The sequence below is a fragment of the Stegostoma tigrinum genome, unplaced genomic scaffold (assembly GCF_030684315.1).
Source record: "Stegostoma tigrinum isolate sSteTig4 unplaced genomic scaffold, sSteTig4.hap1 scaffold_390, whole genome shotgun sequence".
Classification (NCBI taxonomy): Eukaryota; Metazoa; Chordata; class Chondrichthyes; order Orectolobiformes; family Stegostomatidae; genus Stegostoma; species Stegostoma tigrinum.
The window spans coordinates 92,501-102,510 of NW_026728318.1; positions in this window are offsets into that span (position 1 = coordinate 92,501).

Sequence of the window (10,010 nt, forward strand, 5' to 3'; positions counted from 1 at the left end):
GGGAGAAGTCAGTAACCAACGGGAGAAGTCAGTAACCAACAAGAGAAATGAGTAACCAACGGGAGAAATCAGTAACCAAAGGGAGAAGTCAGTAACCAACGGGAGAAATCAGTAACCAAGCTTATTTTTGGTTGGTTACTGACTTCTCCGTTCAACTTGGAGCTGCCCTTGTGCACGATCAAGGAGGGGTATTATCCGCCACGGGGGCTTAATTTTCGCCTAAGGGGAGCGATTTGGAGGCCGTGGCCGGGTGAGGCGCGCCTCTCGAAGGGGAGGGATTTGAATTTCGGCTGCATTGAGGGTAGCTGCCCCGCTGTGGTGGTTTTTCGGAGCCTGAGCCCGAGCGGGGCGTCGGTTCCCGAGGTGGGCAGGAGTCGCTGTGCCCGTGAGGCTGCCTGGCCGAGTCGGAGTGCTGTGGGACGGCGGGGAGCGGGTTTTCCCGGGCGAGGGGCCGATCCCGAGGAAGGGGAGCGGTTCCGAGGCCGTGGCCGGGTGAGGCGCGCCTCTCGAAGGGGAGGAATTTGAATTTCGGCTGCATTGAGGGTAGCTGCCCCGCTGTGGTGGTTTTTCGGAGCCTGAGCCCGAGCGGGGCGTCGGTTCCCGAGGTGGGCAGGAGTCGCTGTGCCCGTGAGGCTGCCTGGCCGAGTCGGAGTGCTGTGGGACGGCGGGGAGCGGGTTTTCCCTGGCGAGGGGGCGACCCCGAGGAACTCGGCCGGCGGGGAGGCGTTCCGGCCCGGGCGAGGGGCGCGGACCCGACCGGAGACGTCCAAAACCTTGAAAGGGGTAAGCGGGAAAAGGTCAGCAAAGTGCCCGAAGCAGTAAGGCGAAAAAGCCGTCGGAACCTCCGAAAATGTCCAAAAGCGTGAAATCAGTAACCAGGAAAATGCATAAAAATGGCCAAAAGTGTGAAATCAGTAAGCAGGAAAAGTCGGGAAAAGTGTCTAAAAATGCTTGGAAATCTGAGGAAAATGCCCGAAAATGAGGCCCCTCGGTCGGGAGGAGGAAGTCGAAAATCCCCGTGCCCGACGAGGGAAGTCAGTAACCAGAAGGAAAAACTTAGAAAAAAATTCTAAGTGTCAAAAAAAATTCTAAGTGTCAAAAAAAATTCTAAGTGTCAAAAAAAATTCTAAGTGTCAAAAAGAATTCTAAGTGTCAAAAAAATTCTAAGTGTCAAAAAAATTCTAAGTGTCAAAAAAAATTCTAAGTGTCAAAAAGAATTCTAAGTGTCAAAAAAAATTCTAAGTGTCAAAAAAAATTCTAAGTGTCAAAAAAAATTCTAAGTGTCAAAAAAAATTCTAAGTGTCAAAAAAATTCTAAGTGTCAAAAAAAATTCTAAGTGTCAAAAAAAATTCTAAGTGTCAAAAAAAATTCTAAGTGTCAAAAAAAATTCTAAGTGTCAAAAAAATTCTAAGTGTCAAAAAAAATTCTAAGTGTCAAAAAAAATTCTAAGTGTCAAAAAAAATTCTAAGTGTCAAAAAAAATTCTAAGTGTCAAAAAGAATTCTAAGTGTCAAAAAAAATTCTAAGTGTCAGAAAGGGAAATGAGTAACCAAGAAGAGAAATGAGTAACCAAGAAATCAGTAACCAACAGGAGAAATGAGTAACCAAGAAGAGAAATGAGTAACCAAGAAATCAGTAACCAACAGGAGAAATGAGTAACCAACGGGAGAAATGAGTAACCAACGGGAGAAATGAGTAACCAACGGGAGAAGTCAGTAACCAACGGGAGAAATCAGTAACCAAAGGGAGAAGTCAGTAACCAACGGGAGAAATCAGTAACCAACAAGAGAAATGAGTAACCAACGGGAGAAATCAGTAACCAAAGGGAGAAGTCAGTAACCAACGGGAGAAATCAGTAACCAAGCTTATTTTTGGTTGGTTACTGACTTCTCCGTTCAACTTGGAGCTGCCCTTGTGCACGATCAAGGAGGGGTATTATCCGCCACGGGGGCTTAATTTTCGCCTAAGGGGAGCGATTTGGAGGCCGTGGCCGGGTGAGGCGCGCCTCTCGAAGGGGAGGGATTTGAATTTCGGCTGCATTGAGGGTAGCTGCCCGCTGTTGTGGGTTTTTGGAGCCTGAGCCCGTTCAACTTGGAGCTGCCCTTGTGCACGATCAAGGAGGGGTATTATCGGCCACGGGGGCTTAATTTTCGCCTAAGGGGAGCGATTTGGAGGCCGTGGCCGGGTGAGGCGCGCCTCTCGAAGGGGAGGGATTTGAATTTCGGCTGCATTGAGGGTAGCTGCCCGCTGTTGTGGGTTTTTGGAGCCTGAGCCCGTTCAACTTGGAGCTGCCCTTGTGCACGATCAAGGAGGGGTATTATCGGCCACGGGGGCTTAATTTTCGCCTAAGGGGAGCGATTTGGAGGCCGTGGCCGGGTGAGGCGCGCCTCTCGAAGGGGAGGGATTTGAATTTCGGCTGCATTGAGGGTAGCTGCCCGCTGTTGTGGGTTTTTGGAGCCTGAGCCCGTTCAACTTGGAGCTGCCCTTGTGCACGATCAAGGAGGGGTATTATCGGCCACGGGGGCTTAATTTTCGCCTAAGGGGAGCGATTTGGAGGCCGTGGCCGGGTGAGGCGCGCCTCTCGAAGGGGAGGGATTTGAATTTCGGCTGCATTGAGGGTAGCTGCCCGCTGTTGTGGGTTTTTGGAGCCTGAGCCCGTTCAACTTGGAGCTGCCCTTGTGCACGATCAAGGAGGGGTATTATCGGCCACGGGGGCTTAATTTTCGCCTAAGGGGAGCGATTTGGAGGCCGTGGCCGGGTGAGGCGCGCCTCTCGAAGGGGAGGGATTTGAATTTCGGCTGCATTGAGGGTAGCTGCCCGCTGTTGTGGGTTTTTGGAGCCTGAGCCCGTTCAACTTGGAGCTGCCCTTGTGCACGATCAAGGAGGGGTATTATCGGCCACGGGGGCTTAATTTTCGCCTAAGGGGAGCGATTTGGAGGCCGTGGCCGGGTGAGGCGCGCCTCTCGAAGGGGAGGGATTTGAATTTCGGCTGCATTGAGGGTAGCTGCCCGCTGTTGTGGGTTTTTGGAGCCTGAGCCCGTTCAACTTGGAGCTGCCCTTGTGCACGATCAAGGAGGGGTATTATCGGCCACGGGGGCTTAATTTTCGCCTAAGGGGAGCGATTTGGAGGCCGTGGCCGGGTGAGGCGCGCCTCTCGAAGGGGAGGGATTTGAATTTCGGCTGCATTGAGGGTAGCTGCCCGCTGTTGTGGGTTTTTGGAGCCTGAGCCCGTTCAACTTGGAGCTGCCCTTGTGCACGATCAAGGAGGGGTATTATCGGCCACGGGGGCTTAATTTTCGCCTAAGGGGAGCGATTTGGAGGCCGTGGCCGGGTGAGGCGCGCCTCTCGAAGGGGAGGGATTTGAATTTCGGCTGCATTGAGGGTAGCTGCCCGCTGTTGTGGGTTTTTGGAGCCTGAGCCCGTTCAACTTGGAGCTGCCCTTGTGCACGATCAAGGAGGGGTATTATCGGCCACGGGGGCTTAATTTTCGCCTAAGGGGAGCGATTTGGAGGCCGTGGCCGGGTGAGGCGCGCCTCTCGAAGGGGAGGGATTTGAATTTCGGCTGCATTGAGGGTAGCTGCCCCGCTGTGGTGGTTTTTCGGAGCCTGAGCCCGAGCGGGGCGTCGGTTCCCGAGGTGGGCAGGAGTCGCTGTGCCCGTGAGGCTGCCTGGCCGAGTCGGAGTGCTGTGGGACGGCGGGGAGCGGGTTTTCCCGGGCGAGGGGCCGATCCCGAGGAAGGGGAGCGGTTCCGAGGCCGTGGCCGGGTGAGGCGCGCCTCTCGAAGGGGAGGAATTTGAATTTCGGCTGCATTGAGGGTAGCTGCCCCGCTGTGGTGGTTTTTCGGAGCCTGAGCCCGAGCGGGGCGTCGGTTCCCGAGGTGGGCAGGAGTCGCTGTGCCCGTGAGGCTGCCTGGCCGAGTCGGAGTGCTGTGGGACGGCGGGGAGCGGGTTTTCCCTGGCGAGGGGGCGACCCCGAGGAACTCGGCCGGCGGGGAGGCGTTCCGGCCCGGGCGAGGGGCGCGGACCCGACCGGAGACGTCCAAAACCTTGAAAGGGGTAAGCGGGAAAAGGTCAGCAAAGTGCCCGAAGCAGTAAGGCGAAAAAGCCGTCGGAACCTCCGAAAATGTCCAAAAGCGTGAAATCAGTAACCAGGAAAATGCATAAAAATGGCCAAAAGTGTGAAATCAGTAAGCAGGAAAAGTCGGGAAAAGTGTCTAAAAATGCTTGGAAATCTGAGGAAAATGCCCGAAAATGAGGCCCCTCGGTCGGGAGGAGGAAGTCGAAAATCCCCGTGCCCGACGAGGGAAGTCAGTAACCAGAAGGAAAAACTTAGAAAAAAATTCTAAGTGTCAAAAAAAATTCTAAGTGTCAAAAAAAATTCTAAGTGTCAAAAAAAATTCTAAGTGTCAAAAAGAATTCTAAGTGTCAAAAAAATTCTAAGTGTCAAAAAAATTCTAAGTGTCAAAAAAAATTCTAAGTGTCAAAAAGAATTCTAAGTGTCAAAAAAAATTCTAAGTGTCAAAAAAAATTCTAAGTGTCAAAAAAAATTCTAAGTGTCAAAAAAAATTCTAAGTGTCAAAAAAATTCTAAGTGTCAAAAAAAATTCTAAGTGTCAAAAAAAATTCTAAGTGTCAAAAAAAATTCTAAGTGTCAAAAAAAATTCTAAGTGTCAAAAAAATTCTAAGTGTCAAAAAAAATTCTAAGTGTCAAAAAAAATTCTAAGTGTCAAAAAAAATTCTAAGTGTCAAAAAAAATTCTAAGTGTCAAAAAGAATTCTAAGTGTCAAAAAAAATTCTAAGTGTCAGAAAGGGAAATGAGTAACCAAGAAGAGAAATGAGTAACCAAGAAATCAGTAACCAACAGGAGAAATGAGTAACCAAGAAGAGAAATGAGTAACCAAGAAATCAGTAACCAACAGGAGAAATGAGTAACCAACGGGAGAAATGAGTAACCAACGGGAGAAATGAGTAACCAACGGGAGAAGTCAGTAACCAACGGGAGAAATCAGTAACCAAAGGGAGAAGTCAGTAACCAACGGGAGAAATCAGTAACCAACAAGAGAAATGAGTAACCAACGGGAGAAATCAGTAACCAAAGGGAGAAGTCAGTAACCAACGGGAGAAATCAGTAACCAAGCTTATTTTTGGTTGGTTACTGACTTCTCCGTTCAACTTGGAGCTGCCCTTGTGCACGATCAAGGAGGGGTATTATCGGCCACGGGGGCTTAATTTTCGCCTAAGGGGAGCGATTTGGAGGCCGTGGCCGGGTGAGGCGCGCCTCTCGAAGGGGAGGGATTTGAATTTCGGCTGCATTGAGGGTAGCTGCCCGCTGTTGTGGGTTTTTGGAGCCTGAGCCCGTTCAACTTGGAGCTGCCCTTGTGCACGATCAAGGAGGGGTATTATCGGCCACGGGGGCTTAATTTTCGCCTAAGGGGAGCGATTTGGAGGCCGTGGCCGGGTGAGGCGCGCCTCTCGAAGGGGAGGGATTTGAATTTCGGCTGCATTGAGGGTAGCTGCCCGCTGTTGTGGGTTTTTGGAGCCTGAGCCCGTTCAACTTGGAGCTGCCCTTGTGCACGATCAAGGAGGGGTATTATCGGCCACGGGGGCTTAATTTTCGCCTAAGGGGAGCGATTTGGAGGCCGTGGCCGGGTGAGGCGCGCCTCTCGAAGGGGAGGGATTTGAATTTCGGCTGCATTGAGGGTAGCTGCCCGCTGTTGTGGGTTTTTGGAGCCTGAGCCCGTTCAACTTGGAGCTGCCCTTGTGCACGATCAAGGAGGGGTATTATCGGCCACGGGGGCTTAATTTTCGCCTAAGGGGAGCGATTTGGAGGCCGTGGCCGGGTGAGGCGCGCCTCTCGAAGGGGAGGGATTTGAATTTCGGCTGCATTGAGGGTAGCTGCCCGCTGTTGTGGGTTTTTGGAGCCTGAGCCCGTTCAACTTGGAGCTGCCCTTGTGCACGATCAAGGAGGGGTATTATCGGCCACGGGGGCTTAATTTTCGCCTAAGGGGAGCGATTTGGAGGCCGTGGCCGGGTGAGGCGCGCCTCTCGAAGGGGAGGGATTTGAATTTCGGCTGCATTGAGGGTAGCTGCCCGCTGTTGTGGGTTTTTGGAGCCTGAGCCCGTTCAACTTGGAGCTGCCCTTGTGCACGATCAAGGAGGGGTATTATCGGCCACGGGGGCTTAATTTTCGCCTAAGGGGAGCGATTTGGAGGCCGTGGCCGGGTGAGGCGCGCCTCTCGAAGGGGAGGGATTTGAATTTCGGCTGCATTGAGGGTAGCTGCCCGCTGTTGTGGGTTTTTGGAGCCTGAGCCCGTTCAACTTGGAGCTGCCCTTGTGCACGATCAAGGAGGGGTATTATCGGCCACGGGGGCTTAATTTTCGCCTAAGGGGAGCGATTTGGAGGCCGTGGCCGGGTGAGGCGCGCCTCTCGAAGGGGAGGGATTTGAATTTCGGCTGCATTGAGGGTAGCTGCCCGCTGTTGTGGGTTTTTGGAGCCTGAGCCCGTTCAACTTGGAGCTGCCCTTGTGCACGATCAAGGAGGGGTATTATCGGCCACGGGGGCTTAATTTTCGCCTAAGGGGAGCGATTTGGAGGCCGTGGCCGGGTGAGGCGCGCCTCTCGAAGGGGAGGGATTTGAATTTCGGCTGCATTGAGGGTAGCTGCCCGCTGTTGTGGGTTTTTGGAGCCTGAGCCCGTTCAACTTGGAGCTGCCCTTGTGCACGATCAAGGAGGGGTATTATCGGCCACGGGGGCTTAATTTTCGCCTAAGGGGAGCGATTTGGAGGCCGTGGCCGGGTGAGGCGCGCCTCTCGAAGGGGAGGGATTTGAATTTCGGCTGCATTGAGGGTAGCTGCCCGCTGTTGTGGGTTTTTGGAGCCTGAGCCCGTTCAACTTGGAGCTGCCCTTGTGCACGATCAAGGAGGGGTATTATCGGCCACGGGGGCTTAATTTTCGCCTAAGGGGAGCGATTTGGAGGCCGTGGCCGGGTGAGGCGCGCCTCTCGAAGGGGAGGGATTTGAATTTCGGCTGCATTGAGGGTAGCTGCCCCGCTGTGGTGGTTTTTCGGAGCCTGAGCCCGAGCGGGGCGTCGGTTCCCGAGGTGGGCAGGAGTCGCTGTGCCCGTGAGGCTGCCTGGCCGAGTCGGAGTGCTGTGGGACGGCGGGGAGCGGGTTTTCCCGGGCGAGGGGGCGATCCCGAGGAAGGGGAGCGATTTGGAGGCCGTGGCCGGGTGAGGCGCGCCTTTCGGAGGGGAGGAATTTGAATTTCGGCTGCATTGAGGGTAGCTGCCCGCTGTTGTGGGTTTTTGGAGCCTGAGCCCGAGCGGGGCGTCGGTTCCCGAGGTGGGCAGGAGTCGCTGTGCCCGTGAGGCTGCCTGGCCGAGTCGGAGTGCTGTGGGACGGCGGGGAGCGGGTTTTCCCGGGCGAGGGGCCGATCCCGAGGAAGGGGAGCAGTTCCGAGGCCCTGGCCGGGTGAGGCGCGCCTTTCGGAGGGGAGGAGTTTGAATTTCGGCTGCATTGAGGGTAGCTGCCCCGCTGTGGTGGTTTTTCGGAGCCTGAGCCCGAGCGGGGCGTCGGTTCCCGAGGTGGGCAGGAGTCGCTGTGCCCGTGAGGCTGCCTGGCCGAGTCGGAGTGCTGTGGGACGGCGGGGAGCGGTTTTTCCCGGGCGAGGGGGCGACCCCGAGGAACTCGGCCGGCGGGGAGGCGTTCCGGCCCGGGCGAGGGGCGCGGACCCGACCGGAGACGTCCAAAACCTTGAAAGGGGTAAGCGGGAAAAGGTCAGCAAAGTGCCCGAAGCAGTAAGGCGAAAAAGCCGTCGGAACCTCCGAAAATGAGTAAAAGCCCGGAAGGAGTAAGGTGGAGAAGTCAGCAAAGTGCCCGAAATGTCCGAAGCAGTAAGGCGAAAAAGCCGTCGGAACCTCCGAAAATGAGTAAAAGCCCGGAAGGAGTAAGCGGGAAAAGTCAGCCAAGTGCCCGAAATGTCCGAAGCAGTAAGGCGAAAAAGCCGTCAGAACCTCCGAAAATGAGTAAAAGCCCGGAAGGAGTAAGCGGGAAAAGTCAGCCAAGTGCCCGAAATGTCCGAAGCAGTAAGGCGAAAAAGCCGTCAGAACCTCCGAAAATGAGTAAAAGCCCGGAAGGAGTAAGCGGGAAAAGTCAGCCAAGTGCCCGAAATGTCCGAAGCAGTAAGGCGAAAAAGCCGTCAGAACCTCCGAAAATGAGTAAAAGCCCGGAAGGAGTAAGCGGGAAAAGTCAGCCAAGTGCCCGAAATGTCCGAAGCAGTAAGGCGAAAAAGCCGTCAGAACCTCCGAAAATGTCCAAAAGCGTGAAATCAGTAACCAGGAAAATGCTTAAAAATGGCCAAAAGTGTGAAATCAGTAAGCAGGAAAAGTCGGGAAAATGCATAAAAATGGCCAAAAGTGTGAAATCAGTAAGCAGGAAAAGTCGGGAAAATGCATAAAAATGGCCAAAAGTGTGAAATCAGTAAGCAGGAAAAGTCGGGAAAAGTGTCTAAAAATGCTTGGAAATCTGAGGAAAATGCCCGAAAATGAGGCCCCTCGGTCGGGAGGAGGAAGTCGAAAATCCCCGTGCCCGACGAGGGAAGTCAGTAACCAGAAGGAAAAACTTAGAAAAAAATTCTAAGTGTCAAAAAAAATTCTAAGTGTCAAAAAAATTCTAAGTGTCAAAAAAAATTCTAAGTGTCAAAAAAAATTCTAAGTGTCAAAAAAAATTCTAAGTGTCAAAAAAATTCTAAGTGTCAAAAAAAATTCTAAGTGTCAAAAAAAATTCTAAGTGTCAAAAAAAATTCTAAGTGTCAAAAAAAATTCTAAGTGTCAGCGGAGGAAAGTCGGTGGGGAAGGGGAAAAATCCGAAAATCCACGCCGGGTTGGAGTTCCAGGGCCCCGCTGGAGGGGTGGGAATTCGCCCCGGCGCCTTGCCCCGTTGCAATAAAGTGTCCGCAGCCCGAAAACTTTAACTTTGAAAAATCACGGAAGTCGGCAAGGGGGACGATCCGAGTACCGTTTGCGGGCTTTCGGTGCCTCATCGTCGGACTGAAATTTCAAATTCGCCCCCAAAGTGCAACTCGTCATTTTCGGCCGGGGGGGTTGGCGGGGTACCCGGAGATTTTCGGGAACACGTTTTTTAGAACAAAATGGCGGCTCGGGACCACTTTGAGACGGGCCCGAGGAACGGTTCCAAAGACGGTGGGCGGCAATTTGGAACTCGTGTGCATGCCAAAGAGCTCTCGGAGGTCGGATTTTGAACACTTTGTCGAATTTTGAACACTTTGTCGAATTTTGAACACTTTGTCGAATTTTGAACACTTTGTCGAATTTCGAACACTTTGTCGAATTTTGAACACTTTGTCGAACATGCGAACACTTTGTCGAACTTTTGAACGCTAACAGTCGAACTTTTGAACGCTAATAGTCGAACTTTCGAACGCTTTGTCGAATTGTGAACATGTTGGCCGTGACATTCGACACTCGGGCGATTAAACACTCGATAATCCGCCCATTTTAAGTTCGACACTCGGGCGATTAAACACTCGATAATCCGCCCATTTTAAGTTCGACACTCGGGCGATTAAACACTCGATAATCCGCCCATTTTAAGTTCGACACACCTGGGCGATTAACACTCGATACTCTGAGCCCATGGTAAGTTCGACAGTCTGGCGATTTTTGTGTTCGATACTCTGAGCTGAATTAAGTTCGACAGTCTGGCGATTTTTGTGTTCGATACTCTGAGCTGAATTAAGTTCGACAGTCTGGCGATTTTTGTGTTCGATACTCAGTGCTGCTTTTAACTTCGACACTCTGGTGGCGATTTGTGTTCCTCGACACTTTGGCGGTTGTGTTCGACATAGTCTTGGCGACTTCCTACCAGACCTTCCGATCTCTTCGCGCCAGTTCTAACTGTCCAAGGCCTCCGGGCCCGAAACGTCGGAGGGCGGGCAAAGGCGGCGCAGCCCGGGGCCGTCGACCCGGAAACGGCCGTCCCCCCTCCGCGGGTAAC